A 15,000-nucleotide genomic window follows, 5' to 3' on the forward strand; every position below is an offset into this window, starting at 1 on the left:
CGGCTCCGGCGCCACTCTCCCCCCCGCGAACGAGGGGGGCGGACCGGGGTACCTATGCACCTAAGGCGGTCCTCGCATAACCCCGAGTTCCGAAGCCGGCTCGCTACGTCCACCCACCCGGAGGGGGAGAGACTCACGTCGGCCGACGACGAAAGGTACGAGGCTTCTGCGGTCCATACCTTGAAGGTACCCGCCGGGGGAGGTTTGGCCTCTCGAGTCCGACTCGACAACCGGCCGTGGCCAGGTCACCGTTAATGATCCTTCCGCAGGTTCCCCTACGGAAACCTTGTTACGACTTTTACTCCCTCTAGATGCCCAGGTTCGATCGACTTCCCACCTCAACGAGGCAACCCCCCGGTAAAGGGGCACCTCGGAGATGGTCCGAGGACCTCACCAGGCCATCCAATCGGTAGTAGCGACGGGCGGTGTGTACAAAGGGCAGGGACTTAATCGACGCGGGCTGGTGACCCGCGACTACTTGGAATTCCTCGTTCAAGGGGAAAAGTTACAATCCCCTATCCCCAGCGGGGAAGGCGTTCATAGGATTGCCCAGGCCTTTCGGCATAGGATGGATGCACATGCTGAACCAGCCAGTGTAACTCACGTGCGGCCCCGGGCGTCTAAGGGCATCACAGACCTGTTATGGCCCCGAATCTCATACGGCTTTGCCTTGCCCCGGATCGCTCTAAGAAGTTCGGCCACCGACCGACGAACCCCTCGGGCCGCAAGCCCCCACAGGGACCCAAGGGAGGGCCGTGTAACTTTTTAAGGCACAGGGTCTCGTCCGTTATCGGAGTTAACCAGACGAATCGCTCCACGAACTCCCAACGGCCATGCACCACCACCCACAGAATCAAGAAAGAGCCATCAATCTGTCAATCCTTACCGTGTCCGGGCCGGGTGAGATTCCCCGTGTTGAGTCAAATTAAGCCGCAAGCTCCACTCCTGGTGGTGCCCTTCCGTCAATTCCTTTAAGTTTCAGCTTTGCAACCGTACTCCCCCCAGAGCCCAAAGACTCGTGGTTTCCCTCACGCTGCCCGGCGGGTCATGGTCGCTAGCCTCACGCCGCCGGATCGCGGGTCGGCATAGTTTACGGTCGGAACTACGACGGTATCTGATCGTCTTCGCTCCCCCGACTTTCGTTCTTGATTAATGAAAACATTCTTGGCAAATGCTTTCGCTTTCGTTCGTCCCACACCGGTCAACGAATTTCACCTCTATCGGTGTGGTACGGATGCCCCCGGCCGTCCCTCTTAATCATTGCCCTCGGTCCTTAAAACCCACGAAATAGGACCGTGGAAGCCCCGGAGCCCCACTCCGGAACGACCAGCCGTCCCGAAGGAGAGACCCCGAAGCCCCGCGGAAGGGCCCTATTCCATTATTCCTAGCTCAGTCAGACATGGCACGTGTCGGCCTGCTTTGAGCACTCTGCTTTATTCAAAGTAAACGCTCCGGACCCTCCAACCCACCGTGCACCGCAGTGAAGTACCCAGCTAAGGGCTTCTCCGCGGCCGGCGAGCAGAGGACACCGGCGGGTAGGGACCAGGTCCCAACATCCACCCAGAGACAGGGGGTCACCCCCGAAGGAGCTCCCCACGCCATCCCGGACAGTACAGGGGATCCGAGACCTGTCCCCACATCCAACTACGAGCTTTTTAACTGCAGCAACTTTAGCATACGCTATTGGAGCTGGAATTACCGCGGCTGCTGGCACCAGACTTGCCCTCCAATGGGTCATCACTCACGGACATAGATTGAGTTCATTTCGATTACGCTCCACAGGATCATAGGACCCGCATCGATATTTTTCGTCACTACCTCCCCGTGTCGGGAATGGGTAATTTGCGCGCCTGCTGCCTTCCTTGGAAGTGGTAGCCGTTTCTCAGGCTCCCTCTCCGGAATCGAACCCAGATTCCCCGTTACCCGTGGTCACCACGGTAGGCACGTAGCCTACCGTCGAAAGTTGATAGGGCAGACACTCGAATGATACGTCGCCGCCCCGGAGGGCTTAACGATCGGCCAGAGGTTATCTAGAGTCACCAAAGCGACCCGACCGGAGCCGGGAGGGTTTTTCGGTTCTGATAAATGCACGTATCCGGGGGACAGGGGCCGGGAGAGCATTTCACGCCGACCCCCAGAACCCTTCCAACGCTTCGTTTGCATGTATTAGCTCTGGAATTACCACAGTTATACCAAGTAACGTGTGGAGCGATCAAAGGAACCATAACTGATTTAATGAGCCATTCGCAGTTTCACTGTACCAAAACCCGTGTGTACTTAGACTTGCATGGCTTAATCTTTGAGACAAGCATATAATACTGGCAGGATCAACCAGACCGACCCCCCTTGGATCTCAAACCCCGGACGGGGAAAGAGAGGGGGCGCATGGAGCCCGTGAGAGTGATCTCAGGGGACACCAGCGAAGAGGATCGAACGCGACCCCGCTGTGGGGGTCTGCAATCGACTTGGCAACTTGGAAAACGTATGATTCTCGCCCGGACGGTGCAGGCTAGGGGCCGGGTCCTTCCCTCAAACGGATCCCGACCCTAAGGCACCACCGACGCGGACGTTGAACGGACCTACTGTTGGATCGACCGGCCGACTAAGTCCCCCTCGGAACCGTTCTGGACAAGCGGACATGCCTCTTACGGGCATCCACGAGCCATGGAGGCTGGGAGCACAAGGTGGGGAGGATCGCTCTAAGCACTGTATTTAGGCTTAGAAGCCTGCCCCTGGTGCTCCGCGTATACCGAGCTCGAACGGCCGTGAAGGACAGCCGTTAAGGGAAGAGAATGGAAGAGAATCCTGGCCCCCTCAAAGCGCGAGGAAGTCGGCATAGGTTTTTACGGTACGCCACCACCGGAGCCGTCTGATGTTCAGAAGACGAAGGGTTTTGCCCTCAATCTCGTAAGGTCGAGGGCTCACCACCGAACTTCCAGCCGCGGTCCTTGGTAGGACCGATACGCGGACAAGCCGCAAATCCTGGCCCCCTCGCAGTGCGAGGAGGTCGGCAAAGGTTTACGGTTTCGCCCCCCGGAGCCTACGGAAGTCTGCGTTTAAGAAGACGAAGGGTCGGATCCCGTAGGCCGACCCTGCGAACTTCCAGCCGCGGTCTGTGGAAGACCGATCCGTGTCACCTCTAATGCGCTCTTTGCCTCCGGCCGTTTCCAGCCGGGGGCCCGGTGGTGCGCTCCCACGTCCCGCTCAAAGGAGGGGAAAGGTCGGGAGATCCCACGGACCGGCGGATGACCGCCGGCCAACGCCTCGGGGGGTTACGCGGCCCCGTCGACTCGCGCACGGGCAAATTTATGGGTTTAAAAAGGGGGACAATCCTCATACGTTCGACCCCCCGGTGCCCAGGGAAGTTGACCCTCCCCGGGCAGGCATATCGAACGAATCATCGGTCGGAAAACTCTCTCTTTCGGGACGGGGGAAACCCCTCATACGCTCGACCCCCCATGCCCAGGAATGTTTTACCTTCCCAGGCATACATCGAACGAATCATCGGGGTGGACACAACGGGCTTATAACAATCGACGGGGCGGCCCGTTCCACCCGCCCCACAAGTGGGCAGATGGTCGGTGGCCTATAGACCCACAGGCAGTCCCAATACCACCGTGATACGAGATCCGGGGTTGGGACTTGACCTTAAAGGTACCCGGTCGAGGCGGACCGAGTGGAAGCCACTCGGATTTATGACAGTGGTAGGCCCCACGGACCTTGGGGACCACTCCCCATCGCTCTGCCCGGCACCTGGCTCGGAAACCGGGACTAATTTTGGCAGTAATACGCTATCGGTCTTGGTTCTCATTGGTTCATACACCCAAGATGGGCGAACGTCGAACGCGAACGGGAGCGATCAACGCCCATAACCCCTAATTATGCACGAACCGGGGGCTATATAAGGGGTCGCCTTCACTCGGAGCCGTCAGTCTCTCACCATGGATAGCTGCCCGCTTTGCGAACAAGCCATTGCTACGGATCTGACTTTCCACTTTACCATCTTCCACAGACTCGGACCGGACGACGCAGCCTTCCTCCGAGAACTGGACCGAAGCGGGGAGAATTCATCACAGCTCGACTGCCCTCTCTGCGGCCTGCCGTCTCTCTCTTCGCCGGCAGATCACCTGGGCTCGGCGCATTCCCTCAAAGGCCTCGCCCTTCGGATCGCTCTCTCTGCCGCTCGACGCCTTCGCACCCTCCACCTTCTGCGTCGCTATCAACAGTCTAAGCCGCGGAACCCTCCACCGCCCTCGGGATCCCGTTCCCCGAATCCAGCCTCGCCGCCGGGACCAAGCACGCCGGGACCGAGCGCGCCGGGACCGAACACGCCGGGACCGAGCACGCCGGGACCGAGCACGCCGGGACCGAACACGCCGGACCCGAACACGCCGGACCCGAACACGCCGGACCCAAGCACGCCGGACCCAAGCACGCCGGACCCAACCATGCTGTACCCAAGCTCACCGGACCCAAGCACGCCGGAGCCAACCACGCCTGATGCTTGCCCGCTCTGCGAGCAAGCCATTACGGATCTGACTTCCCATTATACCACCTTCCACCGCCTTGGATCTGCCGACATTGACTTTCTCCGGGGACTGGACCAAAGTGGGGAGAATTCGTCCCAGCTCGACTGCCCTCTCTGCGGCCTGCCGTCTCTCTCTTCGCCGGCGGATCACCTGGGCTCGGCGCATTCCCTCAAAGGCCTCGCCCTTCGGATCGCTCTCTCTGCCGCTCGACGCCTTCGCACCATCCACCTTCTGCGTCGCTATCAACAGTCTAAGCCGCGGAACCCTCCACCGCCCTCGGTATCCTGTTCCCCGAATCCAGCCTCGCCGGGCCCCAGCACGCCGGGCCCCAGCATGCCGGACCCAGCCATGCCGGGCCCAAGCACGCCGGGCCCAAGCACGCCGGGACCCAACACGCCGGACCCAGCTTCGCCGGACCCAGCCTCGCCGGACCAAGCCTCCCCGGGCCAAGCCACTACGGGCCAAGCCACGCCGGAGCCGGTCGACAGCGACTACCAACCGAGCGAGTCTTCCCCTGCCGAATCCACCTCGGACACGGATTCAGAGACCGAGCGGGCACGGCGAACCTCCCGGGGGAGGCAGCTCGTGATCCCGCATCGGTTTCGGGACACCTACGTCAGCCGTTCGGTAGACGACTTTCAGAAGTTCTACCTGCGGGTCGACGCGTCACCGAAGGACATCGAGAACTCTCGCCAGCGACGGGGCCACGTTATTCGGTTCCTGCTTCACTGCGCCCCGCCCGGCTGCCAATTCACAGACCTGTCTTTCGTCCATCACACGAACGTTCCCACTTGGGTACAGAGCCTTCAGAAACTGGGTTACGCTTCGACAACCGTTAAGTGTTACCTGCACAGCGCCAAGGCGTTCGTCTCCCACGTCGCTGCCTTCGACCCAGAGACCGCCGGGGTCAGCCCCGAAGAGCTCCAGAGGCTGAAGCTGACCTTCGCCAAGGCTCATCGGGACATCGCACGCACGATTCTGGGCCATCGCCAGCGCGTGAAGAGAGCGAAGCTGAGTCGCTTGCCGCAACCTTCGGATTTCAGGGTCTTCCTAAGCCACGCTAAGACCCGAATCCCAGAGCTCATAGACGCGGCCCGGACGGGGGACACCGCCCGCCGGTCGACGCTACGGATGCTCCAGGGGTACCTGCTCGGCCTTTTGTCTGTCTTAACCGGTCACCGGTCGGTTGTGTTTCTCAACCTGACGGTTGGAGAGTTGAGGCAAGCCAGCACCACGGATGGCACCGGCTTCGTGGTTTATGTTCGTGAACACAAGACCAACGCCTCGTTCGGGGACGCTCCGATCGGGTTGTCTGCCACAGAGCTGGCCTGGTTGACCGCACTCAGCGACTTACACGGGGCCCGGGACGGGTTCGTGTTCTTGGACAGGGGGAACCAGCTGCGCAAGCCAAACTCACTGCTTCGGATCGCGTGGACGGATGCGGGCCTCGGAGGCGCGGTGGCCTTCAACCTGATCCGCACGGCTGTTTCGAACCAAGTGAGTGTTGAACTTAATCCGACTTATGTGGGCTCTTAACCCCGGCCTTCCTACTTCTGACACCTCGCACCTCTGTTTCAGGTTTCGACTCTGCCGGCCGAAGATAGAGATCGAGTGACGACAAGCATGTGCCACTCCAACATCACTGCCCGGGCCTTCTACCGAGCCGGCCTCTCTGCGGCCGATGTGATGCGGGCTCGTGAGAACCGTCTTTCCGCCCTCGAAACGGCCTGAACCGGACCCTCTTCAAAGCGCAACCCAGCCGGGATTCACTCCGTGTTTCTGCACCCCCGTGGCTTTGATATGTTTTACTGCGAAATAAATACATTTATTTCTGAATCCCCAAACAGAGTGTTCCCGTGTGGTACTTGCTTCGGTTTGGAGATGGAGGGGGGGTGGAGATTGGGTGATCCTCCCAGAGGGAGACTTTTTACGAGGTCCGACCGGCCTTAAGACTTAAACGATCAGTGGTTATGGGTTAACTTAGTCGGCGGGCGGCCCGTTCCACCGCCCCGCTAAGGGAGCAGTGGTCGGAGGCCTATGGACCTTAGGCAGTTCACCGGGGTGGGTAAACTTACCTTTAGGCACCCGTCGCATGAATATAGGAGACCATTTGGCTTTTTTGGCCCCGGAAACCAGCCACTTCTCCGGGCATATATAGAACCAATCCCCCCCAGGGAGGGAGTTGGAACTAAAGGTCATTGAAATTAAATGGGTTTAACAGTTAACTTTGTCGGCGGGCGGCCCGTTCCACCGCCCCGCTAAGGGAGCAGTGGTCGGAGGCCTATGGACCTTAGGCAGTTCACCGGGGTGGGTAAACTTACCTTTAGGCACCCGTCGCATGAATATAGGAGACCATTTGGCTTTTTTGGCCCCGGAAACCAGCCACTTCTCCGGGCATATATAGAACCAATCCCCCCCAGGGAGGGAGTTGGAACTAAAGGTCATTGAAATTAAATGGGTTTAACAGTTAACTTTGTCGGCGGGCGGCCCGTTCCACCGCCCCGCTAAGGGAGCAGTGGTCGGAGGCCTATGGACCTTAGGCAGTTCACTGGGGGCGGTAAACTTACCTTTAGGCACCCGTCGCATGAATATAGGAGACCATTTGGCTTTTTTGGCCCCGGAAACCAGCCACTTCTCCGGGCATATATAGAATGAACCATCGGGGGCTAAGGGCAGATAGTCAAGTCAGTTATACCGATCGAACTCTCTTGAGTTTCGGCTTAAAGCTCTGGCATTTGCCGTTGGGACTTAGAGTTTTTTTTTTAATAAAGAGGGGAGGCCGGGCTTACCTCCACCTTAAGCCCAGAGGGTGTCCCAGTCCTCGGGCTTGTGTATTCGCATCAACGGGGTCCATGGAAGTCATTTTAGACATCCAGAGGGGAGGCAACCCAAACCATCCCCTTAGCCCAGAGGTGTGCCACTCCTCGGGCTTGTGTATTCGCATCAACGGGGTCCATGGAAGTCATTTTTAGACCTCCAGAGGGGAGGCAACCCAAACCATCCCCTTAGCCCAGAGGTGTGCCAGTCCTCGGGCTTGTGTATTCGCATCAACGGGGTCCATGGAAGTCATTTTTAGACCTCCAGAGGGGAGGCAACCCAAACCATCCCCTTAGCCCAGAGGTGTGCCACTCCTCGGGCTTGAAACTTCGCATCACCGGGGTGTATGGAAGTCTTTGGTCCAGTTCTGCCAGTGCTCGTTGTCGAACTTAGAAATATTTCTAATTATTTTTAGACTTCCAGAGGGGAGGCCGAGCATACCAACCCCTTAGCCCAGAGGTGTGCCAGTCCTCGGGCTTCGGTATTCGCATCACCGGGGTCTACGGAGGTCTCAACTTAGGTTTTGAAAACCTCCAGAGGGGGGGCCGGATTAACCACCACCCTAGCCCAGAGGTGTGCCAGTCCTCGGGCTTCGGTATTCGCATCACCGGGGTCTACGGAGGTCTCAACTTAGGTTTTGAAAACCTCCAGAGGGGGGGCCGGATTAACCACCACCCTAGCCCAGAGGGGTGCCAGTCCTCGGGCTTCGGTATTCGCATCACCGGGGTCTACGGAGGTCTCAACTTAGGTTTTGAAAACCTCCAGAGGGGGGGCCGGATTAACCACCACCCTAGCCCAGAGGGGTGCCAGTCCTCGGGCTTCGGTATTCGCATCACCGGGGTCTATGGAGGTCTCGACTTAGGTTTTGAAAACCTCCAGAGGGTGGGGGCATATCTTATCCCCACCCTAGCCCAGAGGGGTGCCAGTCCTCGGGCTTCGGTATTCGCATCACCGGGGTCTATGGAGGTCTCGACTTAGGTTTTGAAAACCTCCAGAGGGTGGGGGCATATCTTATCCCCACCCTAGCCCAGAGGTGTGCCAGTCCTCGGGCTTCGGTATTCGCATCAACGGGGTCTACGGATGTCTCGACTTAGGTTTTGAACACATCCAGGGAAGCAGAGCGGACATTCCCATTATTTCAAGCCCATCGGGAAGCCACTCTTTTGGGCATAGCGTTTCGCATCGCTGTTACCCAAACTTACGTCTGATTTAATGCCTCCCTAATATCCCGACGGCACCAGGCTGAGAAACCATATGCCCACAGGATTTGAGGCATTGGAACCTCGTTCGCATAGCTGACAACGATGAACCTCCCTCGGACTCGCTACGAGGCTTGAGGAGGGTCCTGATTTTCTTAAAATCTCAGGTGAGGGACTTAGAAAATTTTCACTTTAAAACCACAGACCTCCAGAGGAGAGACCGGGCTTATCACAACCTTAGCCCAGAGGGCGCCACTCCTCGGGCATGTCACTTCGCATCACCGGGGTCCATGGATGTCTCGACTTAGGTTTTGAACACATCCAGAAGGGGGGGCCGGATTAACCACCACCCTTAGCCCAGAGGGGTGCCAGTCCTCGGGCTTTAAATTCGCTTCGCCGGGGTCTATGGAAGTCATTTTTAGACCTCCAGAGGGGAGGCAACCCAAACCATCCCCTTAGCCCAGAGGTGTGCCACTCCTCGGGCTTGTGTATTCGCATCACCGGGGTCCATGGAAGTCATTTTAGACATCCAGAGGGGAGGCCACCCTAACCATCCCCTTAGCCCAGAGGGGTGCCAGTCCTCGGGCTTTAAATTCGCTTCGCCGGGGTCTATGGAAGTCATTTTTAGACCTCCAGAGGGGAGGCAACCCAAACCATCCCCTTAGCCCAGAGGTGTGCCAGTCCTCGGGCTTTAAATACGCATCACCGGGGTCCATGGAAGTCATTTTAGACCTCCAGAGGGGAGGCAACCCAAACCATCCCCTTAGCCCAGAGGTGTGCCAGTCCTCGGGCTTGTGTATTCGCATCAACGGGGTCCATGGAAGTCATTTTTGACCTCCAGAGGGGAGGCAACCCAAACCATCCCCTTAGCCCAGAGGTGTGCCAGTCCTCGGGCTTGTGTATTCGCATCAACGGGGTCCATGGAAGTCATTTTTGACCTCCAGAGGGGAGGCAACCCAAACCATCCCCTTAGCCCAGAGGTGTGCCAGTCCTCGGGCTTGTGTATTCGCATCAACGGGGTCCATGGAAGTCATTTTTGACCTCCAGAGGGGAGGCAACCCAAACCATCCCCTTAGCCCAGAGGTGTGCCAGTCCTCGGGCTTGTGTATTCGCATCAACGGGGTCCATGGAAGTCATTTTTGACCTCCAGAGGGGAGGCAACCCAAACCATCCCCTTAGCCCAGAGGTGTGCCAGTCCTCGGGCTTGTGTATTCGCATCAACGGGGTCCATGGAAGTCATTTTAGACCTCCAGAGGGGAGGCAACCCAAACCATCCCCTTAGCCCAGAGGTGTGCCACTCCTCGGGCTTGTGTATTCGCATCACCGGGGTCCATGGAAGTCATTTTAGACCTCCAGAGAGTGGGGCCGGTCTTACCACCACTCTTAGCCCAGAGGGCGTCACTCCTCGGGCATGAAATTCGGATAACCGGGGTCCATGGATGTCTCAACTTAGGTTTTGAACACATCCAGAGGGGAGGCCACCCAAACCATCCCCTTAGCCCGGAGGTGTGCACCTCCTCGGGCTTGAAATTCGAATCACCGGGGTCCATGGAAGTCATTTTAGACATCCAGAGGGTGGGGCCGGTCTTACCACCACTCTTAGCCCAGAGGGCACCACTCCTCGGGCATGAAATTCGCATCACCGGGGTCCATGGAAGTCAGTTTAGACCTCCAGAGAGTGGGGCCGGGCTTACCACCACCCTTAAGCCCAGAGGGCGTCACTCCTCGGGCATGGAATTCGCATCAACGGGGTCTACGGATGTCTCGACTTAGGTTTTGAACACATCCAGGGAAGCAGAGCGGACATTCCCATTATTTCAAGCCCATCGGGAAGCCACTCCTTTGGGCATAGCGTTTCGCATCGCTGTTACCCAAACTTACGTCTGATTTAATGCCTCCCTAATATCCCGACGGCACCAGGCTGAGAAACCATATGCCCACAGGATTAGAGGCGTCTGAACCCCTTTCGCATAGCCGACAACGATGAACCTCCCTCGGACTCGCTACGAGGCTTGAGGAGGGTCCTGATTCTCTTAAAATCTCAGGTGAGGGACTTAGAAAATATTCACTTTAAAACCACAGACCTCCAGAGGAGAGACCGGGCTTATCACAACCTTAGCCCAGAAGGCACCACTCTTCGGGCATGTCACTTCGCATCACCGGGGTCCATGGAAGTCTCGACTTAGGTTTTGAACGCATCCAGAGGGTGGGGGCCGGACTTACCACCACCCTTAGCCCAGAGGGCGTCACTCCTCGGGCATAAAATTCGGATAACCGGGGTCCATGGAAGTCAATTTTGACCTCCAGAGAGGGGGGGCCTGGCTTACCACCACCCTAAGCCCAGAGGGCGTCACTCCTCGGGCATGAAATACGCTACACCGGGGTCCATGGAAGTCAGTTTAGACCTCCAGAGAGGGGGGGCCGGGCTTACCACCACCCTTAGCCCAGAGGGCACCACTCCTCGGGCTTGAAATTCGCATCACCGGGGTCCATGGAAGTCTCGACTTAGGTTTTGGAAACCTCCAGAGGGGGGGCTGCACTTACCACCACCCTAAGCCCAGAGGGCGTCACTCCTCGGGCATGAAATACGCTATACCGGGGTCCATGGAAGTCCTTTTAGACCTCCAGAGAGGGGGGGCCGGGCTTACCACCACCCTTAGCCCAGAGGGCACCACTCCTCGGGCTTGAAATTCGCATCACCGGGGTCCATGGAAGTCTCGACTTAGGTTTTGGAAACCTCCAGAGGGGGGGCTGCACTTACCACCACCCTTAGCCCAGAGGTTCATCACTCCTCGGGCATGAAATTCGGATAACCGGGGTCCATGGAAGTCAGTTTAGACCTCCAGAGAGTGGGGCCGGGCTTACCACCACCCTAAGCCCAGAGGGCGTCACTCCTCGGGCATGAAATTCGGATAACCGGGGTCCATGGAAGTCAGTTTAGACCTCCAGAGAGTGGGGCCGGGCTTACCACCACCCTAAGCCCAGAGGGCGTCACTCCTCGGGCATGAAATATGCTACACCGGGGTCCATGGAAGTGATTTTAGACCTCCAGAGAGGGGGGGCCGGGCTTACCACCACCCTTAGCCCAGAGGGCGTCACTCCTCGGGCATGAAATTCGGATAACCGGGGTCCATGGAAGTCTCGACTTAGGTTTTGGAGACCTCCAGAGGGGGGGCCGGGCATACCACCACCCTTAGCCCAGAGGGCGTCACTCCTCGGGCATGAAATACGCTATACCGGGGTCCATGGAAGTCAGTTTTGACCTCCAGAGAGGGGGGGCCTGGCTTACCACCACCCTAGCCGAGAGGGCGTCACTCCTCGGGCATGAAATTCGCTTCACCGGGGTCCATGGAAGTCATTTTAGACCTCCAGAGAGGGGGGCTGCACTTACCACCACCCTTAGCCGAGAGGGCGTCACTCCTCGGGCATGAAATTCGGATCACCGGGGTCCATGGAAGTCAGTTTAGACCTCCAGAGAGTGGGGCCGGTCTTACCACCACCCTAAGCCCAGAGGGCGTCACTCCTCGGGCATGAAATTCGGATAACCGGGGTCCATGGAAGTCTCGACTTAGGTTTTGGAGACATCCAGAGGGGGGGCCGGGCTTACCACCACCCTAAGCCCAGAGGGCGTCACTCCTCGGGCATGAAATTCGGATCACCGGGGTCCATGGAAGTCAATCTAGACCTCCAGAGAGGGGGGGCCGGGCTTACCACCACCCTTAGCCCAGAGGGCATCACTCCTCGGGCATGAAATTCGGATAACCGGGGTCCATGGAAGTCTCGACTTAGGTTTTGGAGACCTCCAGAGGGGGGGCCGGGCATACCACCACCCTTAGCCCAGAGGTGAGTCACTCCTTGGGCTTTAAATTCGGATAACCGGGGTCCATGGAAGTCAGTTTAGACCTCCAGAGGGGGGGCCGAGCATACCACCACCCTTAGCCCAGAGGTGTGCTCCTCATCGGGCATGAAATACGCTTCACCGTGGTCCATGGAAGTCATTCGAGACCTCCAGAGGGGGGGCTGGGCATACCACCACCCTTAGCCCAGAGGTGAGTCACTCCTCGGGCATGAAATTCTCTTCACCGGGGTCCATGGAAGTCATTTTAGACATCCAGAGGGGGGGCCGAGCATACCACCACCCTTAGCCCAGAGGTGTGCTCCTCATTGGGCATGAAATGCGCTTCTCCGGGGTCCATGGAAGTCAGTTTAAACATCCAGAGGGGGGGCCGAGCATACCACCACCCTTAGCCCAGAGGTGTGCTCCTCATCGGGCATGAAATTCTCTTCACCGTGGTCCATGGAAGTCATTCGAGACCTCCAGAGGGGGGGCTGGGCATACCACCACCCTTAGCCCAGAGGTGAGTCACTCCTCGGGCATGAAATTCTCTTCACCGGGGTCCATGGAAGTCATTTTAGACATCCAGAGGGGGGGCCGAGCATACCACCACCCTTAGCCCAGAGGTGTGCTCCTCATTGGGCATGAAATGCGCTTCTCCGGGGTCCATGGAAGTCAGTTTAAACATCCAGAGGGGGGGCCGAGCATACCACCACCCTTAGCCCAGAGGTGTGCTCCTCATCGGGCATGAAATACGCTTCACCGGGGTCCATGGAAGTCATTCGAGACCTCCAGAGGGGGGGCTGGGCATACCACCACCCTTAGCCCAGAGGTGAGTCACTCCTCGGGCATCAAATTCGCATCACCGGGGTCCATGGAAGTCAGTTTAGACCTCCAGAGGGGGGGCTGAGCATACCACCACCCTTAGCCCAGAGGTGTGCTCCTCATCGGGCATGAAATACGCTTCACCGGGGTCCATGGAAGTCATTCGAGACCTCCAGAGGGGGGGCCGAGCATACCACCACCCTTAGCCCAGAGGTGAGTCACTCCTCGGGCATCAAATTCGCATCACCGGGGTCCATGGAAGTCAGTTTAGACCTCCAGAGGGGGGGCTGAGCATACCACCACCCTTAGCCCAGAGGTGTGCTCCTCCTCGGGCATCAAATTCGCATCACCGGGGTCCATGGAAGTCATTTAGACCTCCAGAGAGGGGGGCCGAACCTACCAGCAACCTTAGCCCAGAGGGCGTCACTCCTCGGGCTTCAAACTCCCATCATCGGGGTTCCATGGAAGTCTCGACTTAGGTTTTGAACCGTTCCGGGGTCACCTCCAGTGAGATAACGCGGAAATCTCACTATATTCATGCCCACAGGCGAACCAGAGCCTTGGGCTTGTCATAGTTACATACGGTGTACCCAAACTTTCGTCTTTTCTAAAGGAACCCTAATGTCCTGACGGCACCGCACTGGAAACCCCCATGCCCTCTGAATTTTTACCACTCCGAGGTGCTCCGTTTTGGGCTTGCTACCTAGGGCGAAGAGGGTCAGAAATTTTTCTAAGTCCTACTTTAAAACGTCCCACTGGGAGACCACTAGGGTTAGCACTTTGCCAAAAAATCACGGCTGAATGCAATTTTCACGCCTCGCACCCTTTGTTCGTTTAGATTTAACAAAAAAATCAACCGAACCCCCTTTTTAACAACGCTTTGCCGAATTTAGCTCACTTTTCCCGGCCTGGAATATCTCACGCTTGCCCCCCACGGTACTTACCTCCGGGGAAGACACCCCCGTCGCTGCCAACACCCATGCCCGGCCCAGGCTCACCCGACTCGGCCTCGCTAGCTCCATCGCCCGCTCCAAACCTCCGGGGAGAAGACCCCCATCGCCGCCAACGCCCATGCCCGGCCCAGGCTCACCCGACTCGGCCTCGCTAGCTCCATCGCCCGCTCCAAACCTCCGGGGCTGGACCTCCAGGAACCCAGCGCACCTCTCGAACCTATCCGGCCCACACTTAAGCACTCCTCCTCGGACTAAACCATTCAGCCCGCGCCGCTGGAACGAGCGCCCACTGGAAGACCTGAGCCTCAAACCCGCGCGCTTTACGGTTCTCTATCTCCCCGGGCTCGGAGCACTTTTCTCGGCCATGGGACCTCCAGGGGGGGCCCCTCTTAGCTCCGTCATCATTTCTCTAAGTCTCACTCCGCCCACTGGAAGACCTGAGCCCCAAACCCGCGCGCTTTACGGTTCTCTATCTCCCCGGGCTCGGAGCACTTTTCTCGGCCATGGGACCTCCAGGGGGGGCCCCTCTTAGCTCCGTCATCATTTCTCTAAGTCTCACTCCGCCCACTGGAAGACCTGAGCCCCAAACCCGCGCGCTTTACGGTTCTCTATCTCCCCGGGCTCGGAGCACTTTTCTCGGCCATGGGACCTCCAGGGGGGGCCCCTCTTAGCTCCGTCATCATTTCTCTAAGTCTCACTCCGCCCACTGGAAGACCTGAGCCCCAAACCCGCGCGCTTTACGGTTCTCTATCTCCCCGGGCTCGGAGCACTTTTCTCGGCCATGGGACCTCCAGGGGGGGCCCCTCTTAGCTCCGTCATCATTTCTCTAAGTCTCACTCCGC

The sequence above is a fragment of the Hoplias malabaricus genome, unplaced genomic scaffold (genome assembly GCF_029633855.1).
Source record: "Hoplias malabaricus isolate fHopMal1 unplaced genomic scaffold, fHopMal1.hap1 scaffold_47, whole genome shotgun sequence".
NCBI classification, from domain to species: Eukaryota; Metazoa; Chordata; class Actinopteri; order Characiformes; family Erythrinidae; genus Hoplias; species Hoplias malabaricus.